Source organism: Cryptomeria japonica, unplaced genomic scaffold, assembly GCF_030272615.1.
Source record: "Cryptomeria japonica unplaced genomic scaffold, Sugi_1.0 HiC_scaffold_26, whole genome shotgun sequence".
NCBI lineage: Eukaryota > Viridiplantae > Streptophyta > Pinopsida > Cupressales > Cupressaceae > Cryptomeria > Cryptomeria japonica.
The window spans coordinates 1,370,001-1,392,500 of NW_026728848.1; the positions used below are offsets into that span (position 1 = coordinate 1,370,001).

At 60.9% G+C, this 22,500-nt stretch overlaps 2 non-coding genes across 2 annotated transcripts; both read left to right on the top strand.

Moving 5' to 3' along the window:
- Positions 1 to 11,402: 11,402 nt before the first annotated feature.
- Positions 11,403 to 11,521, top strand: LOC131861372 (5S ribosomal RNA). Its single transcript, XR_009360446.1, has one exon. It is a non-coding gene; the product is annotated as a 5S ribosomal RNA (ribosomal RNA).
- Positions 11,522 to 19,325: 7,804 nt separating this feature from the next.
- LOC131861570 (5S ribosomal RNA) lies at positions 19,326 to 19,444 on the top strand. The gene has a single exon (XR_009360642.1). It is a non-coding gene; the product is annotated as a 5S ribosomal RNA (ribosomal RNA).
- The last annotated feature ends 3,056 nt before the right edge of the window (positions 19,445 to 22,500 follow it).

The following is a 22,500-nucleotide window of genomic DNA, read 5'->3' on the forward strand; positions in this document are numbered from 1 at the left end:
ATGTTGTGAGGCGAGATTCCAAAGGCTAAACGTGAGAGGCTGCAGGGTCGACTCAGAGAGGTCTATGCATGTGAGAGGCTGAAAGCAAGGTCGACTCGGAGCGGTCTATGCATCGGGCGCGCTTGGGGCGACTACCAGTGCCAACCCCTTATCCCGCGACGCGTCCGACAAAGAGAACGTTCCAAGGCGGCAGAGGAGGTTACCAGCCGAAGGATGCAGTAGCAATAACAGGTATAGTTCCGCGGCGGCCGAGAAGACTCACCGCATAGGAATCGGGATGCGAGGCGAGGGATGCGGCGGGAAGGCCCCGACGGCTAAACGGAAGAGGCTGCAGGGCCGCCTCGGAATGGTCCAAGCATCGGATGCGATTGGGACGACTACCAGTGCCAACCCCTTATCCCGCGATGCGTCCGATACACAGATAGTTCCAAGGCGGCCGAGGAGCCTCACCGCATATCAATCGGGGTGCGAGGCGAGGGATGGGGCGGGAAGGCCCCAACGGCTAGACGGAAGAGGCTTCAGGGCCACCTCGGAATGGTCCAAGCATCGGACGCGCTTGGGGCGACTGCCAGTGCCAACCCCTTATCCCGCGATGCGTCCGATACACAGATGGTTCCAAGGCGGCCGAGGAGCCTCACCGCATAGCAATCGGGGGTGCGAGGCGAGGGATGGGGCGGGAAGGCCCCAACGGCTAGACGGAAGAGGCTTCAGGGCCGCCTAGGAATGGTCCAAGCATCGGACACGCTTGGGGCGACTACCAGTGACAGCCCCCTATCCCGCGATGCGTCCGATACGAAGATGGTTCCAAGGCGGCCGAGGAGCCTCACCGCATAGCAATCGGGGTGCGAGGTGGGGGATGCGGCGAGATGGCCCCAACGGCTAGACGGAAGAGGCCACAGGGCCGCGTCGGAATAGTCCAAGCATCGGACGCGCTTGGGGCGACTACCAGTGACAACCCCTTATCCCGCGATGCGTCCGATACGAAGATAGTTCCAAGGCGGCCGAGGAGCCTCACCGCATAGCAATCGGGGTGCGAGGTGGGGGATGCGGCGAGATGGCCCCAACGGCTAGACGGAAGAGGCTGCAGGGCCGCCTCGGAATAGTCCAAGCATCGGACGCGCTTGGGGCCACTACCAGTGACAACCCCTTATCCCGCGATGCGTCCGATACGAAGATAGTTCCAAGGCGGCCGAAGAGCCTCACCGCATAGCAATCGGGGTGCGAGGTGGGGGATGCGGCGAGATGGCCCCAACGGCTAGACGGAAGAGGCCACAGGGCCGCCTCGGAATAGTCCAAGCATCGGACGCGCTTGGGGCGACTACCAGTGACAACCCCTTATCCCGCGATGCGTCCGATACGAAGATAGTTCCCAGGCGGCCGAGGAGCCTCACCGCATAGCAATCGGGGTGCGAGGCGAGGGATGCGGCGAGATGGCCCTAAAGGCTAGACGGAAGAGGCTGCAGGGCTGCCTCGGAATAGTCCAAGCATCGGACGCGCTTGGGGCGACTACCACTGCCAACCCCTTATCCCGCGATGCGTCCGATACACAGATAGTTCCGAGGCGGCCGAGGAGGTGGGGGATGCGGCGAGATGGCCCCAACGGCTAGACGGAAGAGGCTGCAGGGCCGCCTCGGAATAGTCCAAGCATCGGACGCGCTTGGGGCGACTACCAGTGACAACCCCTTATCCCGCGATGCGTCCGATACACAGATAGTTCCGAGGCGGCCAAGGAGCCTCACCGCATAGCAATCGTGGTGCGAGGTGGGGGATGCGGCGAGATGGCCCCAACGGCTAGACGGAAGAGGCTGCAGGGCCGCCTCGGAATGGTCCAAGCATCGGATGCGCTTGGGGCGACTACCACTGCCAACCCCTTATCCCGCGATGCGTCCGATACACAGATAGTTCCAAGGCGGCCGAGGAGCCTCACAGCATAGCAATCAGGGTGCGAGGCGAGGGATGCGGCGAGAAAGCCCCAACGGCTAGAGGGAAGAGGCTTCAGGTCCGCCTCGGAATGGTCCAAGCATCGGACGCGCTTGGGGCGACTACCAGTGACAACCCCTTATCCCGCGACGCGTCCGATACACAGATAGTTCCAAGGCGGCCGAGGAGCCTCACCGCATAGCAATCGGGGTGCGAGGCGAGGGATGCGGCGAGAAGGACCCAACGGCTACACGGAAGAGGCTTCGGGGCCGCCTCGGAATGGTCCAAGCATCGGACGCGCTTGGGGCGACTACCAGTGACAACCCCTTATCCCGCGACGCGTCCGATACACAGATAGTTCCAAGGCGGCCGAGGAGCCTCACCGCATAGCAATCGGGGTGCGAGGCGAGGGATGCGGCGAGAAGGACCCAACGGCTACACGGAAGAGGCTTCGGGGCCGCCTCGGAATGGTCCAAGCATCGGACGCGCTTGGGGCGACTACCAGTGACAACCCCTTATCCCGCGACGCGTCCGATACACAGATAGTTCCAAGGCGGCCGAGGAGCCTCACCGCATAGCAATCGGGGTGCGAGGCGAGGGATGCGGCGAGAAGGACCCAACGGCTAGACGGAAGAGGCTTCGGGTCCGTCTCGGAATGGTCCAAGCATCGGACGCGCTTGGGGCGACTACCAGTGACAACCCCTTATCCCGCGACGCGTCCGATACACAGATAGTTCCAAGGCGGCCGAGGAGCCTCACCACATAGCAATCGGGGTGCGAGGCGAGGGATGCGGCGAGAAGGACCCAACGGCTAGACGGAAGAGGCTTCGGGTCCGCCTCGGAATGGTCCAAGCATCGGACGCGCTTGGGGCGACTACCAGTGACAACCCCTTATCCCGCGACGCGTCCGATACACAGATAGTTCCAAGGCGGCCGAGGAGCCTCACCGCATAGCAATCGGGGTGCGAGGCGAGGGATGCGGCGAGAAGGACCCAACGGCTAGACGGAAGAGGCTTCGGGTCCGCCTCGGAATGGTCCAAGCATCGGACGCGCTTGGGGCGACTACCAGTGACAACCCCTTATCCCGCGACGCGTCCGATACACAGATAGTTCCGAGGCGGCCGAGGAGCCTCACCGCATAGCAATCGGGGTGCGAGGCGAAGGATGCGGCGAGAAGGACCCAACGGCTACACGGAAGAGGCTTCGGGTCCGCCTCGGAATGGTCCAAGCATCGGACGCGCTTGGGGCGACTACCAGTGACAACCCCTTATCCCGCGACGCGTCCGATACACAGATAGTTCCAAGGCGGCCGAGGAGCCTCACCGCATAGCAATCGGGGTGCGAGGCGAGGGATGCGGCGAGAAGGACCCAACGGCTAGACGGAAGAGGCTTCAGGGCCGCCTCGGAATGGTCCAAGCATCGAACGCGCTTGGGGCGACTACCAGTGACAACCCCTTATCCCGCGACGCGTCCGATACACAGATAGTTCCGAGGCGGCCGAGGAGCCTCACCGCATAGCAATCGGGGTGCGAGGCGAGGGATGCGGCGAGAAGGACCCAACGGCTAGACGGAAGAGGCTTCAGGGCCGCCTCGGAATGGTCCAAGCATCGGACGCGCTTGGGGCGACTACCAGTGACAACCCCTTATCCCGCGACGCGTCCGATACACAGATAGTTCCGAGGCGGCCGAGGAGCCTCACCGCATAGCAATCGGGGTGCGAGGCGAGGGATGCGGCGAGAAGGACCCAACGGCTAGACGGAAGAGGCTTCAGGGCCGCCTCGGAATGGTCCAAGCATCGGACGCGCTTGGGGCGACTACCAATGACAACCCCTTATCCCGCGACGCGTCCGATACACAGATAGTTCCGAGGCGGCCGAGGAGCCTCACCGCATAGCAATCGGGGTGCGAGGCGAGGGATGCGGCGAGAAGGACCCAACGGCTAGACGGAAGAGGCTTCAGGGCCGCCTCGGAATGGTCCAAGCATCGGACGCGCTTGGGGCGACTACCAGTGACAACCCCTTATCCCGCGACGCGTCCGATACACAGATAGTTCCGAGGCGGCCGAGGAGCCTCACCGCATAGCAATCGGGGTGCGAGGCGAGGGATGCGGCGAGAAGGACCCAACGGCTAGACGGAAGAGGCTTCAGGGCCGCCTCGGAATGGTCCAAGCATCGGACGCGCTTGGGGCGACTACCGTTGCCAACCCCTTATCCCGCGATGCGTCTGATACACAGATAGTTCCGAGGCGGCCGAGGAGCCTCACCGCATAGCAATCGGGTTGCGAGGCAGATTATTGGGAAGGGAACCCCCTGGGATGCGGCTCAAGCAGTGCCCAAAGGGACTGGAATGCGGAATCACATCGAGAGACCCAAATGCTATACGAGGGCTCAAATCGAATTATCGATTTGGCCACGACATGGACGCATCGGAACGACTACCTTTGCCGAACCACTCGCAATTGCATCCATACCGAAACCAATAGACATTTCCGTTAGAGCCCTCGCATAGCATTCGGGAATCTCGCATGCCCCTCTAAATCGACCAATGCTGGCGCTCAATGAAAATCCGAGCGCTACCACCGTTCGAGCGCCAGCATTGGTCGAGTTAGAGGGGCACGGGGGAGAATGCTCCAGTCAACACCTCCCCTATATAAGTTATTTGTCCGATTCTCGCACAACCGTAGTCTGCCTCGTCGAATCAAACAACGGTCCCAGATTCCGACTTCCGTTCCGTAGAGACCCAAAAGCTAGATGGAGGCTCGCAAGAAAGAGAGTCGGCGCATAGCAATCGGGTTTCTCGAACGTTTAGGGACCGAGCTCACTTGCGGATAGGGCAAAATCCGCCAAGCAACCCAAAAGCTAGACGGGGGCTCGAATCGAATCGCCTAGGCGGCCACAACAACGACGTGTTGGATCGACTACCAGTGCCAAACCATTCAGCAAGACTAGTCTGTGTCGAGGCCGGATAGAGATTCTCAGAGAGCGCCCGCATAGCATTTAGGAGACCTGCCGCGTCCCTCACACTCGACAAATGGTGGTGCACGTTTATAAATCCGAGCGATCCCAACCCTTTCAAGCACCAACATCGGTCGAGATAGAGGGGCACGGAGGGGGCTGCGTGAGACAACACAGTCCCCTATATAAGTTATTTGTCCGATTCTCACACATCCGAAGAATGGTCATCAAATCGGACAACAGCCCAAACTTCCGACTTCCGTCCCAGAAAGCCCAAGAGCTATCTAAAACGTTCATGGCCGGAACTCGATCGCGGCTATACCAGTCCGCCAAGCAACCCAAAAGCTAGACTGGAGCTCTAGTCGAATCACCTCTGTGGCCATTGCAAGGACGTGTTGGAGCGACTACCATTGCCGAACCATTCCGCAGGTCGAGTCCATACCAAGGCCGCATAGAGATTCACGATGAGCTCCTGCATAGCAATCAGGAGACTTGCCGTGTCCATCACAATCGATAAATCCTGGTGCAAGATTTTTGCATCCGAGCGCTCCAACCAGTCGAGCACCAGCATCAATCGACATAAACGGGCACGGGGGGAGGATGCTCGAGAACACTACCTCCCCTATATAAGTTATTTGTCCGATTCTCAAGCAGCCGAAGTCTGGTCATCGAATCGGGTCAAAGACCACAACTTCCGACTTTACCCACAATGCAAGTCATCGAATCGAACATCGGCCCCCGAGTCGGACCCCATGCGTATGTCAGGTCATCGGACCCAAATTCCGCCTTCCTGCGCATGGCGGGCCATCAATATCAACTCGGTCATCGGACCCAAACTCCGCCTTTTTGCGTATGGCACGCCTTCAAATCGGTCATCGGACCCAAATTCCGCCTTCCTGTGCATGGCGGGCCATCAACATCAACTCGGTCATCGGACCCAAATTCCGCCTTTCTGCGCATGGCACGCCATCAACTCGGTCATCGGACCCAAATTCCGCCTTCCTGCGCATGGCAGGTCATCGGACACAAATTCAGACCTCGCCAATATGCCTACGTATCGAATCGGTCATCGGACCCAACTTCCGACTTCATCCATACTGTAGGGTCTTTGAGGTTGGCGCGGTGCGCTCAACCCAGGGAGTCGACCCATCGAAGCATACACCTCCCCTATATAAGCTATTTGTCCGATTCCCACACCTGTGTAGTTTGCACCTCTGACCAGGACATCGACCCCAACTTCCGAACTCGACTGCAACGACGGCACCAGCGCCTTGGTGCGCACCTTGCGACGCACAGTCCCAACATTCGCCTTCCTGCACATGGCAGGTCATCGGACCCAAATTCCGACCTCGCGAGTATGCCTACATATCGAATCGGTCATCGGACCCAACTTCCGACTTCATCCATACCGTAGGGTCTTTGAGGTTGGCGCGGTGCGCTCAACCCGGGGAGTCGACCCAACAAAGCATACACCTCCCCTATATAAGCTATTTGTCCGATTCCCACACCTGTGTAGTTTGCACCTCCGATCAAGACATCGACCCCAACTTCCGAACTCGCCTCCAACGACCGAACCAGCGCCTTGGTGCGCACCTTGCAACGCACAGTGCCAACATTCGCCTTCCTGCACGTGGCAGGTCATCGGACCCAAATTCCGACCTCGCGAGTATGCCTACATATCGAATCGGTCATCGGACCCAACTTCCGACTTCATCCATACCGTAGGGTCTTTGAGGTTGGCGCGGTGCGCTCAACCCGGGGAGTCGACCCAACGAAGCATACACCTCCCCTATATAAGCTATTTGTCCGATTCCCACACCTGTGTAGCTTGCACCTCCGATCAGGACATCGACCCCAACTTCCGAACTCGACTAAAAAGACCGCACCAGCGCCTTGGTGTGCACCTTGCAACGCACAGTGTCAACATTCGCCTTCCTGCACATGGCAGGTCATCGGACCCAAATTCCGACCTCATGAGCATACCTACTAATCGAATCGGTCATCGGACCCAACTTCCGACTTCATCCATACCGTAGGGTCTTTGAGGTTGGCGCGGTGCGCTCAACCTGGGGAGTCGACCCATCGAAGCATACACCTCCCCTATATAAGCTATTTGTCCGATTCCGACACCTGTGTAGTTTGCACCTCCGCTCAGGACATCGACCCCAACTTCCGAACTCGCCTGCAACGACCGAACCAGCGCCTTGGTGCGCACCAAAAGTGCGCACTTTTGGAGGGCACTTTTGTGCGCTCCAAAGGTGCGCACTTTTGGAGGGCACTTTTCTGCGCTCCAAAGGTGCGCACTTTTGGAGGGCACTTTTTGGAGGGCACTTTTCTGCGCTCCAAAGGTGCGCACTTTTGGAGGGCACTTTTTGGAGGGCACTTTTCTGCGCTCCAAAGGTGCGCACTTTTGGAGGGCACTTTTTGGAGGGCACTTTTCTGCGCTCCAAAGGTGCGCACTTTTGGAGGGCACTTTTTGGAGGGCACTTTTCTGCGCTCCAAAGGTGCGCACTTTTGGAGGGCACTTTTTGGAGGGCACTTTTCTGCGCTCCAAAGGTGCGCACTTTTGGAGGGCACTTTTTGGAGGGCACTTTTCTGCGCTCCAAAGGTGCGCACTTTTGGAGGGCACTTTTTGGAGGGCACTTTTCTGCGCTCCAAAGGTGCGCACTTTTGGAGGGCACTTTTTGGAGGGCACTTTTCTGCGCTCCAAAGGTGCGCACTTTTGGAGGGCACTTTTTGGAGGGCACTTTTCTGCGCTCCAAAGGTGCGCACTTTTGGAGGGCACTTTTGTGCACTCCAAAGGTGCGCACTTTTGGAGGGCACTTTTCCTGTGCTCCAAAGGTGCACACCTAGGTGAGCACCTTCGACCACACCTTGTAGCACACCAAACTCTGACTTTCGACTTCATCCGCAATGCAGGGTCTTTGAGGTTGGCGCAATGCGCACAACCAGGGGAGTCGACCCATCAAACCCAACACCTCCCCTATATAAGCTATTTGTCTGATTCTCATACATGCGTAGCCTGCAGGAGCAATTAGGACATCGACCCCAACTTTCGGCTTCTAAACGAAAACAAGGTCTTTGAGGTTGGTGTAATGCGAACAACTAGGGGAGTCAACCCATCAAACCCAACACCTCCCCTATATAAGCTATTTGTCTGATTCTCATACATGTGTAGTCTACAGGAGCAATTAGGACATCGACCCCAACTTTTGACTTCTTAACGAAAACAAGGTCTTTGAGGTTGACGTAATGCGCACAACCAGGGGAGTCGACCCATCAAACCCAACACCTCCCCTATATAAGCTATTTGTCCGATTCTCATACATGTGTAGCCTGCAGGAGCCATTAGGACATTGACCCCAACTTTTGACTTCTTAACGAAAACAAGGTCTTTGAGGTTGGCGTAATGCGCACAACCAAGGGAGTTGACCCATCAAACCCAACACCTCCCCTATATAAGCTATTTGTCTGATTCTCATACATGTGTAGCCTGCAACAACGATTAGGACATCCACCCCAACTTCTGAATTCGTCTGCGTTGACCGCACCAAAGGTGCACGCCTTGGTGCTCACCAAAATCCGACTTCCGACTTCTTCTGCTATGCGGGGTCTTTGAGGTTGGCGCAGTGCGCACAACCAGGGGAGTCAACCCACCGAATGCAACACCTCCCCTATATAAGCTATTTGTCTGATTCTCATACATGCGTAGACTGCAGCAATGATTAGGACATCCACCCCAACTTTTGACTTCTTAAACAAGACAGGGTCTTTGAAGTTGGTGCAGTGCACACAACCAGGGGAGTCGACCCATCAAACGCAACACCTCCCCTATATAAAGCTATTTGTCCGATTCTCATACGTGTAGTCTGCAGCAGCGATTAGGACATCGACCCCAACTTCCGAATTCGTTTGCATTGACCGCACCAAAGGTGCACGCCTTGGTGTGCACCCTGGAGTGCACTTTGGTGCTCACCTCGGTGCACACTTTGGTGTGCACCTCGGTGTGCACCAAAGGTGCGCACCTTGGAGCGCACCAAAGGTGTACACTTTGGAGCGCACCACATAGGGTCTTTGAGAGGTTGGCGCAGTGCGCACACCAAGGTGGGTGTTGAGGTGCGTGCCGAGGTGGGTGGGTGCTAGGGTGCGCTCCATGGTGGGTGCCAGGGTGGGTGCGTGCTAGGGTGGATTCCAAAGAGGGTCATAGGGTGGGTGCCAAGGTGGGTTGGTGATATAGTGGGTTCAAAGGTGGGTACTAGGGTGGGTTCCAAGGTGGGTCACAAGTTGGGTGCCAGGATGCGTGGGTGTTAGGTTGGGTGCCAAGGTGGGCTCCTGCGTGGGTGGGTGCTAGGGTGGGTTTCAAGGTGGACGCGAGGGCGGGTGCCAAGGTGGGTAACAAGTTGGGTGTTAGGATGGGTGAGTGCTAGAGTGGGTGCCAAGGTGGGTGGGTGCTAAGGTGGATGCCAAGGTGGTTCACAGGGTGGGTGGGTTCTAGGGTGAGTTCCAAGGTGGGTCACAGGTTCAGTGCTAGGGTGGGTGTCAAGGCGGGTGTCGAGGTGCCTGGGTGCTAGGGTGTGGATGCCAATGTGGGTCATAGGGTGGGTACTAGGGTGGGCTGCAATGTGGGTGCCAAGGTGGGTAACATGCTCGGTGGGTTCTAAATTGGGTGCCAGGGTGGGTGTGCACCCACCTTGCCCGAGGTGGGTGCCAAGGTGCCAGTGTGGGTGGGTGCTAAGGTGGATGCCAAGGTGGGTGAGAAGGTGGGTGATAGGTTGAGTGGTAGGATGGGTGGGTGCCAAGATGGGTCACAGGGTGGGTGCAAGGGTGGGTAGGTGCTAGGGTTGGTGTCAGGGTGGGTGGGTGCTAGGTTGGGTTCCAAGGTGGGTGCGAGGGTGAGTGTCAAGGTGGGTCACAGGTTAGGTGCTAGGATGGGTGAGTGCTAGGGTGCAAAGGTGCCAGGGTGGGTGCTAGGATGGGTCGATGCTAGGGTGAGTGGCAAGGTGGGTGCCGAGGTGGGTGCCAAGTCGGCGACTGCTATGGTGGATGCCAAGGTGGGTCACGGGGTGGGTGCCAAGTTGCTAGGTTGGGTTCCAAGGTGGGTGCCAACGTGGGTGCTAGGGTGCGTGGGTTAAAGGGTGTGTCACAACGTGGGTGCCAGGATGGGTGCGCACCCACACTGGCCAAGACGGGTGCGGGTGCAAGGTTGGGTTCCAAGCCCGGTCACAGGCTGGGTGCTAGGATGGGTGGGTGCCAAGGTGGGCACCAGGGTGGGTGCACCCACCCTGGCCAAGGTGGGTCACGGGGTGGGTCCTAGGGTGGGTAACGGGGTGGGTACTAAGGTGCGTGCCAAGGTGGGTCATAGGGTGGGTGCCAAGGTGGGCACCAGGGTGGGTGTGCACCAACCCTAGCCAGGGTAGGTCACGGGGTGGTTGTCGGGGTGGGCGTCAAGGAGCCAAGGTGGGTGGCAAGTAGCCAAGTTGCGTGCCAAGGTGGGTGTCGGGGTGGGTGCCAAGGATCCAAGGTGGGTGCCAAGGAACCAAGGTGGGTGTCTGGGTGGGTGCCGAGGTGGGAGCCAGGGTGGGTCCCAAGGTGAGTGCAAAGGTGGGTGCCAGGGTCAAGGTGAGTGCCAATGTGGGTTCCAAGGTGCCAGGGTCAGGGTGAGTGCCAATGTGGGTTCAAAGGTGCTAAGTTGGGTGCGAGGTTGGGTGCGAGGGTGGGTGGGTGCCAAGGTGTGCTAGGTGGAAGCCCGGGTGGGTCGGCATCCCATGGGTGTCGAGTTGGGTGCCTGATGGGTGCTTCTTGTCAAGTTTTAGTCGTCGGGACTCATTTCGAGCCTTAGAGGTCGTTTCTTGTCCGGTTGCCCTGTCTTCGACCTGGGAACCCAATTTTGGTCCTCGGGTCCCATTTTTTTTTGTCTCGCATCCCACTTTTGGCCTGTGGCCTTTTCGGGGTCGATTCTCGTTTTGGGCATCAGAGCATGTTTCTTCTCCTAAAACCCAATATTTGTTTATTAAGTCTCGGAACACATTTTTGTTCTCGTGGACCCATCATGGGTCTTGGAACGCATTTGTGGTCCTTGGGTCCCATTTTGCATCCCGAAACTTGTGTTTTGGTGCTTGATCCCTATTTTGGGTGCCCACCTTGCACCAAGTGCGCACCCGGGGCAAACCGAGCGCCTTGGTGCACCGGGGCAAGATCGAGCGTGCACCCGAGGCGCCCCGAACATGCACCAAGGTGCACTCGGCCCACATGTGAGCGCAGGTCGTTGCGCCCGAGGTGGTGTGTGGGCACCGCGTTGCAGACGGGACACTGCACGCACACGACGCCCCCTCCAGGTGCACGCACGTAGGCCGGGCCGGGTGCACACCCGACGCCCTAGCAAGGTGCGCGCACCCGGGCAGGGCTCACACTTGGCGAACGGGGCGCACTTCGCGAGGGAGGGTGTGCACCTCGACGGGGGTGGGTGGCCGGGGTGGATTCGCACGTGGGTCGCGGTTTGCTAAGTACACACTGCGACAAGCTCATAACGGGTGCGATCATACCAGCATTAGTGCACCGGATCCCATCAGAACTCCGCAGTTAAGCGCGCTTGGGCCGGAGTAGTACTGGGATGGGTGACCTCCCGGGAAGTCCCGGTGTTGCACCCTTTTTTAGTTTTTCGCCGGGCGTCGCAATGCTATTTGAATAAACCTTTTGCCCGTTTGCGTTCTCGTCGGGGCCGGGCCGGGCCGGGGTGCGCTGCCCGCACTACCGCGCGCGCGGGGGCGACACCGAGCGCGCACCCGAGGCACCCCGAGCACACAGGCCACGGTGCAACCCGGGCGTTGTGCGCGCACCCCGGTGCGCCCGAGGTGCTGCGCGCGCACCCAGGTGAAATCGGTGTGCACCTCGGCCAGTGCGCGCTCGGTCGAGTCGCGCACGTTGGCCAAGGTGCACGGTGATGTTTCTTACTCTAAGGTTCCGCACCAGACGCCCGGGACAGGTGAGCGAAGCTGGGCGGGGCCGGGTGCGCGGCCGGGGCAGGTGCACGCAGCTGGAGAGAGCTTTGGAGCACACTTCGGAGCGCACCAATGATGCGCTCCATTCAAAAGTTTCCTGAAAAGGCAAAAAAAGTTGAGATTATAGAATTTCCCACTTGAGAGATTGTAAAAAAAAAAAATTTAAAATGAAGGAAACGCGGGTGCCAAGGTGTGCGCAGCCCAGCCAAGGTGTGCGCACCAAGGCGCCCACCCTGGCGAAGGTGCACGCAAGGTGCGCACCCGAGGCAAACCGGACAATTAACCCAACTTTCGACTTCGCGCGCACCTTGGAGCGCACTTCGGAGCGCTCCTTGGTGCGCACCAATCTTGGGCACCTCGGAGTGCACCATGGCGCCCACCAAGGTGCGCACCCGGGGCAAACCGAGCTCCGACTTCGTGCGCACCTTGGAGCGCACGAAAGGTGCGCACCATGGCGCCCACCAAGGTGCGCAGCCCAGCCAAGGCGTGCGCATCAAGGTGCGCACCCTGGCGAAGGTGCGCACCCGGGGCAAACCGAGCTCCGACTTCGTGCGCACCTTGGAGCGCACAAAAGGTGCGCAACCCAGCCAAGGTGTGCGCACCCCGGTCAAACCGAGCTCCGAATCGTGCGCACCAGAGGTGCACGCCATCGTGCGCACCTTGGAGCACACTTCGGAGCCCTCCTTGGTGCGCGCCGATGTTGCGCACCTCGGAGCGCACCCGGGGAAAACAATGCAATTAACCCGACTTTCGACTTCGTGGGCACCTCGGAGCGCTCTCGGGTTCGCACCTCGGAGCACACCGAGGTGCGCACCTTTGATGCGCTGCCTTCACCAATTTCCAGAAAAGGCAAGAAAACATTGAGAAGGTGTGCGCACCGAGGTGCCCACCCTGGCGAAGGTGCACGCGAGGTGCGCACCCGGGGCAAACCGGGCTCCGACTTCGTGCACGCCGCACCTTGGAGCACACTTCAGAGCGCTCCTTGGTGCGCACCAGGGCGCGCAACCCAGCCGAGGTGCCCACCCCGGCGAAGGTGCACGCGAGGTGCGCACCCGGGGCAAACCGGGCTCCGACTTCGTGCACGCCATGGTGCCCACCGCGGCGAAGGTGCACGCGAGGTGCGCACCCGGGGCAAACCGGGCTCCGACTTCGTGCACGCCGCACCTTGGAGCACACTTCGGAGCGCTCCTTGGTGCGCACCATGGTGCCCACCAGGGCGCGCAACCCCGCCGAAGGTGCACGCGAGGTGCGCACCCGGGGCAAACCGGGCTCCGACTTCGTGCACGCCGCACCTTGGAGCACACTTCGGAGCGCTCCTTGGTGCGCACCATGGTGCCCACCAGGGCGCGCAACCCCGCCGAAGGTGCACGCGAGGTGCGCACCCGGGGCAAACCGGGCTCCGACTTCGTGCACGCCATGGTGCGCACCGCGGCGAAGGTGCGCACCCGGGGCAAACCGGGCTCCGACTTCGTGCACGCCGCACCTTGGAGCACACTTCGGAGCGCTCCTTGGTGCGCACCAGGGCGCGCAACCCAGCCGAGGTGCCCACCCCGGCGAAGGTGCACGCGAGGTGCGTACCCGGGGCAAACCGGGCTCCGACTTCGTGCACGCCGCACCTTGGAGCACACTTCGGAGCGCTCCTTGGTGCGCACCATGGTGCCCACCAGGCCGCGCAACCCAGCCAAGGTGTGCGCACCAAGGTGCACGCGAGGTGCGCACCCGGGGCAAACCGGGGTCCGACTTCGTGCACGCCGCACCTTGGAGCACACATCGGGGCGCTCCCGGGTTCGCACCGGCGTTGCGCACCGTGGTGGGCACCTCGGAGCACACCAAGGTGGGCAGCGAGGTGCGCACCTTTGATGCGATGCCTTCACTAATTTCCATAAAAGGCAAAAAAAAAACGAGATTTTAAAATTTCCGTTTTGAAAGATAGTGAGAAAAAGGGAATGCTGGTGCCATCTTGAGCCCGCCCTGGTGCGCAGCCCAGCCAAGGTGTGCGCACCAAGGTGCCCACCCTGGCGAAGGTGCGCGCCCGGGCAATTAACCCAACTTCCAACTTCGCGCGCGCCAGGGTGGGAGCGCACCCAACAACCGGGCCTGGGAAGAGCCAATGCGAGAAACCCCACCAAACGCTCTGACAAAAAAAGAGGGGGCGCTCCAGTAACCCCGCTTCGGAGCGCACCCTGGGCAAACCCAGCCAAGGTGCCCACCCCGGCCAAGGTGCAGGCGAGGTGCGCACCCGGGGCAAACCGGGCTCCGACAACGTGCACGCCGCACCTTGGAGCACACTTCGTAGCGCTCCCGGGTGCGCACCTCAGAGCACACCAAGGTGGGCAGCGAGGTGCGCACCTTTGATGCGCTGCCTTCACTAATTTCCAGAAAAGGCAAAAAAAAAAGGAGATTTTAAAATTTCCGTTTTGAAAGATAGTGAAAAAAACGGAACGCGCGTGCCATCTTGAGCCCGCCCTGGTGCGCAGCCCAGGTAAGGTGCCCACCCTGGCAAAGGTGCGCACCCGGGCAATTAACCCTACTTCCGACTTCGTGCGCGCCAGGGTGGCAACCGGGCCTCGGAAGAGCCAATGCGAGAAACCCCACCAAACGCTCCGACAAAAAAAGAGGCGGCGCTCCAATAACCCCGCTTCGGAGCGCAGCCGGGGCAAACCCAGCCAAGGTGCCCACCCCGACGAAGGTGCACGCGAGGTGCGCACCCGGGGCAAACCGGGCTCCGACAACGTGCACGCAGCACCTTGGAGCACACTTCGAAGCACTCCCGGGTGCCCACCGGCGTTGCGCACCGTGGTGGGCAACGAGGTGCGCACCTTTGATGCGCTGCCTTCACTAATTTCCAGAAAAAGGCAAAAAAAAATGAGATTTTAAAATTTCCGTTTTGAAAGATAGTGAAAAAAAAGGAACGCGGGTGCCATCTTGAGCCCGCCCTGGTGCGCAGCCCAGGCAAGGCATGCGCACCAAGGTGCCCACCCGAGGTGCACACCCGGGGCAAACCGGGCTCCGACTTCGTGCAGGCCGCACCTTGGAGCACACTTCGGAGCGCTCCTTGGTGCGCACCATGGTGCCCACCAGGGCGCGCAACCCAGCCAAGGTCTGCACACCAAGGTGCCCACCCCGGCGAAGGTGCACGCGAGGTGCGCACCCGGGGCAAACCGGGCTCCGACTTCGTGCACGCCATGGTGCCCACCGCGGCGAAGGTGCACGCGAGGTGCGCACCCGGGGCAAACCGGGCTCCGACTTCGTGCACGCCGCACCTTGGAGCACACTTCGGAGCGCTCCTTGGTGCGCACCATGGTGCCCACCAGGGCGCGCAACCCAGCCAAGGTGTGCGCACCAAGGTGCACGCGAGGTGCGCACCCGGGGCAAACCGGGGTCCGACTTCGTGCACGCCGCACCTTGGAGCACACATCGGAGCGCTCCCAGGTTCGCACCAGCGTTGCGCACCTTTGATGCGCTGCCTTCACTAATTTCCAGAAAAGGCAAAAAAAAACGATATTTTAAAATTTCCGTTCTGAAAGATAGTGAAAAAAACGGAACGCGGGTGCCATCTTGAGCCCTTCCTGGTGCGCAGCCCAGGCAAGTTGTGCGCACCAAGGTGCCCACCCTGGCGGAGGTGCGCGCCCGGGGCAAACCGGGCTCCGACTTCGTGCACTGCATGGTGCCCACCAAGGCGCGCAACCCAGCCAAGGTGCCCACCGCAGCGAAGGTGCACGCGAGGTGCACACCCGGGGCAAACCGGGCTCCGACTTCGTGCACGCCGCACCTTGGAGCACACTTCAGAGCGCTCCTTGGTGCGCACCAGGGCGCGCAACCCAGCCGAGGTGCCCACCCCGGCGAAGGTGCACGCGAGGTGCGCACCCGGGGCAAACCGGGCTCCGACTTCGTGCACGCCATGGTGCCCACCGCGGCGAAGGTGCGCACCCGGGGCAAACCGGGCTCCGACTTCGTGCACGCCGCACCTTGGAGCACACTTCGGAGCGCTCCTTGGTGCGCACCATGGTGCCCACCAGGCCGCGCAACCCAGCCAAGGTGTGCGCACCAAGGTGCACGCGAGGTGCGCACCCGGGGCAAACCGGGGTCCGACTTCGTGCACGCCGCACCTTGGAGCACACATCGGGGCGCTCCCGGGTTCGCACCGGCGTTGCGCACCGTGGTGGGCACCTCGGAGCACACCAAGGTGGGCAGCGAGGTGCGCACCTTTGATGCGATGCCTTCACTAATTTCCATAAAAGGCAAAAAAAAAACGAGATTTTAAAATTTCCGTTTTGAAAGATAGTGAGAAAAAGGGAATGCTGGTGCCATCTTGAGCCCGCCCTGGTGCGCAGCCCAGCCAAGGTTTGCGCACCAAGGTGCCCACCCTGGCGAAGGTGCGCGCCCGGGCAATTAACCCAACTTCCAACTTCGCGCGCGCCAGGGTGGGAGCGCACCCAACAACCGGGCCTGGGAAGAGCCAATGCGAGAAACCCCACCAAACTCTCTGACAAAAAAAGAGGGGGCGCTCCAGTAACCCCGCTTCGGAGCGCACCCTGGGCAAACCCAGCCAAGGTGCCCACCCCGGCCAAGGTGCAGGCGAGGTGCGCACCCGGGGCAAACCGGGCTCCGACAACGTGCACGCCGCACCTTGGAGCACACTTCGTAGCGCTCCCGGGTGCGCACCTCAGAGCACACCAAGGTGGGCAGCGAGGTGCGCACCTTTGATGCGCTGCCTTCACTAATTTCCAGAAAAGGCAAAAAAAAAAGGAGATTTTAAAATTTCCGTTTTGAAAGATAGTGAAAAAAACGGAACGCGCGTGCCATCTTGAGCCCGCCCTGGTGCGCAGCCCAGGTAAGGTGCCACCCTGGCAAAGGTGCGCACCCGGGCAATTAACCCTACTTCCGACTTCGTGCGCGCCAGGGTGGCAACCGGGCCTCGGAAGAGCCAATGCGAGAAACCCCACCAAACGCTCCGACAAAAAAAGAGGCGGCGCTCCAATAACCCCGCTTCGGAGCGCAGCCGGGGCAAACCAAGCCAAGGTGCCCACCCCGACGAAGGTGCACGCGAGGTGCGCACCCGGGGCAAACCGGGCTCCGACAACGTGCACGCAACACCTTGGAGCACACTTCGAAGCACTCCCGGGTGCCCACCGGCGTTGCGCACCGTGGTGGGCAGCGAGGTGCGCACCTTTGATGCGCTGCCTTCACTAATTTCCAGAAAAAGGCAAAAAAAAATGAGATTTTAAAATTTCCGTTTTGAAAGATAGTGAAAAAAAAGGAACGCGGGTGCCATCTTGAGCCCGCCCTGGTGCGCAGCCCAGGCAAGGCATGCGCACCAAGGTGCCCACCCGAGGTGCACACCCGGGGCAAACCGGGCTCCGACTTCGTGCAGGCCGCACCTTGGAGCACACTTCGGAGCGCTCCTTGGTGCGCACCATGGTGCCCACCAGGGCGCACCCGGGGCAAACCGGGCTCCGACTTTGTGCACGCCGCACCTTGGAGCACACATCGGAGCGCTCCCAGGTTCGCACCAGCGTTGCGCACCTTTGATGCGCTGCCTTCACTAATTTCCAGAAAAGGCAAAAAAAAACGATATTTTAAAATTTCCGTTCTGAAAGATAGTGAAAAAAACGGAACGCGGGTGCCATCTTGAGCCCTTCCTGGTGCGCAGCCCAGGCAAGTTGTGCGCACCAAGGTGCCCACCCTGGCGGAGGTGCGCGCCCGGGGCAAACCGGGCTCCGACTTCGTGCACTGCATGGTGCCCACCAAGGCGCGCAACCCAGCCAAGGTGCCCACCGCAGCGAAGGTGCACGCGAGGTGCGCACCCGAGGTGCACACCCGGGGCAAACCGGGCTCCGACTTCGTGCACGCCGCACCTTGGAGCACACTTCAGAGCGCTCCTTGGTACGCACCAGGGCGCGCAACCCAGCCAAGGTGCTCACCCCGGCGAAGGTGCACGCGAGGTGCGCACCCGGGGCAAACCGGGCTCGGACTTCGTGCACGCCGCACCTTGGAGCACACATCGGAGCGCTCCCAGGTTCGCACCAGCATTGCGCACCTTTGATGCGCTGCCTTCACTAATTTCCAGAAAAGGCAAAAAAAAGAAAAAAATGAGATTTTAAAATTTCCGTTTTGAAAGATAGTGAAAAAAACGGAACGCGGGTGCCATCTTGAGCCCGCCCTGGTGTGCAGCCCAGGCAAGTTGTGCGCACCAAGGCACCCACCCTGGCCAAGGTGGGTCACGGGGTGGGTCCTAGGGTGGGTAACGGGGTGGGTACTAAGGTGCGTGCCAAGGTGGGTCATAGGGTGGGTGCCAAGGTGGGCACCAGGGTGGGTGTGCACCAACCCTAGCCAGGGTAGGTCACGGGGTGGTTGTCGGGGTGGGCGTCAAGGAGCCAAGGTGGGTGGCAAGTAGCCAAGTTGCGTGCCAAGGTGGGTGTCGGGGTGGGTGCCAAGGATCCAAGGTGGGTGCCAAGGAACCAAGGTGGGTGTCTGGGTGGGTGCCGAGGTGGGAGCCAGGGTGGGTCCCAAGGTGAGTGCAAAGGTGGGTGCCAGGGTCAAGGTGAGTGCCAATGTGGGTTCCAAGGTGCCAGGGTCAGGGTGAGTGCCAATGTGGGTTCAAAGGTGCTAAGTTGGGTGCGAGGTTGGGTGCGAGGGTGGGTGGGTGCCAAGGTGTGCTAGGTGGAAGCCCGGGTGGGTCGGCATCCCATGGGTGTCAAGTTGGGTGCCTGATGGGTGCTTCTTGTCAAGTTTTAGTCGTCGGGACTCATTTCGAGCCTTAGAGGTCGTTTCTTGTCCGGTTGCCCTGTCTTCGACCTGGGAACCCAATTTTGGTCCTCGGGTCCCATTTTTTTTTGTCTCGCATCCCACTTTTGGCCTGTGGCCTTTTCGGGGTCGATTCTCGTTTTGGGCATCAGAGCATGTTTCTTCTCCTAAAACCCAATATTTGTTTATTAAGTCTCGGAACACATTTTTGTTCTCGTGGACCCATCATGGGTCTTGGAACGCATTTGTGGTCCTTGGGTCCCATTTTGCATCCCGAAACTTGTGTTTTGGTGCTTGATCCCTATTTTGGGTGCCCACCTTGCACCAAGTGCGCACCCGGGGCAAACCGAGCGCCTTGGTGCACCGGGGCAAGATCGAGCGTGCACCCGAGGCGCCCCGAACATGCACCAAGGTGCACTCGGCCCACATGTGAGCGCAGGTCGTTGCGCCCGAGGTGGTGTGTGGGCACCGCGTTGCAGACGGGACACTGCACGCACACGACGCCCCCTCCAGGTGCACGCACGTAGGCCGGGCCGGGTGCACACCCGACGCCCTAGCAAGGTGCGCGCACCCGGGCAGGGCTCACACTTGGCGAACGGGGCGCACTTCGCGAGGGAGGGTGTGCACCTCGACGGGGGTGGGTGGCCGGGGTGGATTCGCACGTGGGTCGCGGTTTGCTAAGTACACACTGCGACAAGCTCATAACGGGTGCGATCATACCAGCGTTAGTGCACCGGATCCCATCAGAACTCCGCAGTTAAGCGCGCTTGGGCCGGAGTAGTACTGGGATGGGTGACCTCCCGGGAAGTCCCGGTGTTGCACCCTTTTTTAGTTTTTCGCCGGGCATCGCAATGCTATTTGAATAAACCTTTTGCCCGTTTGCGTTCTCGTCGGGGCCGGGCCGGGCCGGGGTGCGCTGCCCGCACTACCGCGCGCGCGGGGGCGACACCGAGCGCGCACCCGAGGCGCCCCGAGCACACAGGCCACGGTGCAACCCGGGCGTTGTGCGCGCACCCCGGTGCGCCCGAGGTGCTGCGCGCGCACCCAGGTGAAATCGGTGTGCACCTCGGCCAGTGCGCGCTCGGTCGAGTCGCGCACGTTGGCCAAGGTGCACGGTGATGTTTCTTACTCTAAGGTTCCGCACCAGACGCCCGGGACAGGTGAGCGAAGCTGGGCGGGGCCGGGTGCGCGGCCGGGGCAGGTGCACGCAGCTGGAGAGAGCTTTGGAGCACACTTCGGAGCGCACCAATGATGCGCTCCATTCAAAAGTTTCCTGAAAAGGCAAAAAAAGTTGAGATTATAGAATTTCCCACTTGAGAGATTGTAAAAAAAAAAAATTTAAAATGAAGGAAACGCGGGTGCCAAGGTGTGCGCAGCCCAGCCAAGGTGTGCGCACCAAGGCGCCCACCCTGGCGAAGGTGCACGCAAGGTGCGCACCCGAGGCAAACCGGACAATTAACCCAACTTTCGACTTCGCGCGCACCTTGGAGCGCACTTCGGAGCGCTCCTTGGTGCGCACCAATCTTGGGCACCTCGGAGTGCACCATGGCGCCCACCAAGGTGCGCACCCGGGGCAAACCGAGCTCCGACTTCGTGCGCACCTTGGAGCGCACGAAAGGTGCGCACCATGGCGCCCACCAAGGTGCGCAGCCCAGCCAAGGCGTGCGCATCAAGGTGCGCACCCTGGCGAAGGTGCGCACCCGGGGCAAACCGAGCTCCGACTTCGTGCGCACCTTGGAGCGCACAAAAGGTGCGCAACCCAGCCAAGGTGTGCGCACCCCGGTCAAACCGAGCTCCGAATCGTGCGCACCAGAGGTGCACGCCATCGTGCGCACCTTGGAGCACACTTCGGAGCCCTCCTTGGTGCGCGCCGATGTTGCGCACCTCGGAGCGCACCCGGGGAAAACAATGCAATTAACCCGACTTTCGACTTCGTGGGCACCTCGGAGCGCTCTCGGGTTCGCACCTCGGAGCACACCGAGGTGCGCACCTTTGATGCGCTGCCTTCACCAATTTCCAGAAAAGGCAAGAAAACATTGAGAAGGTGTGCGCACCGAGGTGCCCACCCTGGCGAAGGTGCACGCGAGGTGCGCACCCGGGGCAAACCGGGCTCCGACTTCGTGCACGCCGCACCTTGGAGCACACTTCGGAGCGCTCCTTGGTGCGCACCAGGGCGCGCAACCCAGCCGAGGTGCCCACCCCGGCGAAGGTGCACGCGAGGTGCGCACCCGGGGCAAACCGGGCTCCGACTTCGTGCACGCCATGGTGCCCACCGCGGCGAAGGTGCACGCGAGGTGCGCACCCGGGGCAAACCGGGCTCCGACTTCGTGCACGCCGCACCTTGGAGCACACTTCGGAGCGCTCCTTGGTGCGCACCATGGTGCCCACCAGGGCGCGCAACCCCGCCGAAGGTGCACGCGAGGTGCGCACCCGGGGCAAACCGGGCTCCGACTTCGTGCACGCCGCACCTTGGAGCACACTTCGGAGCGCTCCTTGGTGCGCACCATGGTGCCCACCAGGGCGCGCAACCCCGCCGAAGGTGCACGCGAGGTGCGCACCCGGGGCAAACCGGGCTCCGACTTCGTGCACGCCATGGTGCGCACCGCGGCGAAGGTGCGCACCCGGGGCAAACCGGGCTCCGACTTCGTGCACGCCGCACCTTGGAGCACACTTCGGAGCGCTCCTTGGTGCGCACCAGGGCGCGCAACCCAGCCGAGGTGCCCACCCCGGCGAAGGTGCACGCGAGGTGCGTACCCGGGGCAAACCGGGCTCCGACTTCGTGCACGCCGCACCTTGGAGCACACTTCGGAGCGCTCCTTGGTGCGCACCATGGTGCCCACCAGGCCGCGCAACCCAGCCAAGGTGTGCGCACCAAGGTGCACGCGAGGTGCGCACCCGGGGCAAACCGGGGTCCGACTTCGTGCACGCCGCACCTTGGAGCACACATCGGGGCGCTCCCGGGTTCGCACCGGCGTTGCGCACCGTGGTGGGCACCTCGGAGCACACCAAGGTGGGCAGCGAGGTGCGCACCTTTGATGCGATGCCTTCACTAATTTCCATAAAAGGCAAAAAAAAAACGAGATTTTAAAATTTCCGTTTTGAAAGATAGTGAGAAAAAGGGAATGCTGGTGCCATCTTGAGCCCGCCCTGGTGCGCAGCCCAGCCAAGGTGTGCGCACCAAGGTGCCCACCCTGGCGAAGGTGCGCGCCCGGGCAATTAACCCAACTTCCAACTTCGCGCGCGCCAGGGTGGGAGCGCACCCAACAACCGGGCCTGGGAAGAGCCAATGCGAGAAACCCCACCAAACGCTCTGACAAAAAAAGAGGGGGCGCTCCAGTAACCCCGCTTCGGAGCGCACCCTGGGCAAACCCAGCCAAGGTGCCCACCCCGGCCAAGGTGCAGGCGAGGTGCGCACCCGGGGCAAACCGGGCTCCGACAACGTGCACGCCGCACCTTGGAGCACACTTCGTAGCGCTCCCGGGTGCGCACCTCAGAGCACACCAAGGTGGGCAGCGAGGTGCGCACCTTTGATGCGCTGCCTTCACTAATTTCCAGAAAAGGCAAAAAAAAAAGGAGATTTTAAAATTTCCGTTTTGAAAGATAGTGAAAAAAACGGAACGCGCGTGCCATCTTGAGCCCGCCCTGGTGCGCAGCCCAGGTAAGGTGCCCACCCTGGCAAAGGTGCGCACCCGGGCAATTAACCCTACTTCCGACTTCGTGCGCGCCAGGGTGGCAACCGGGCCTCGGAAGAGCCAATGCGAGAAACCCCACCAAACGCTCCGACAAAAAAAGAGGCGGCGCTCCAATAACCCCGCTTCGGAGCGCAGCCGGGGCAAACCCAGCCAAGGTGCCCACCCCGACGAAGGTGCACGCGAGGTGCG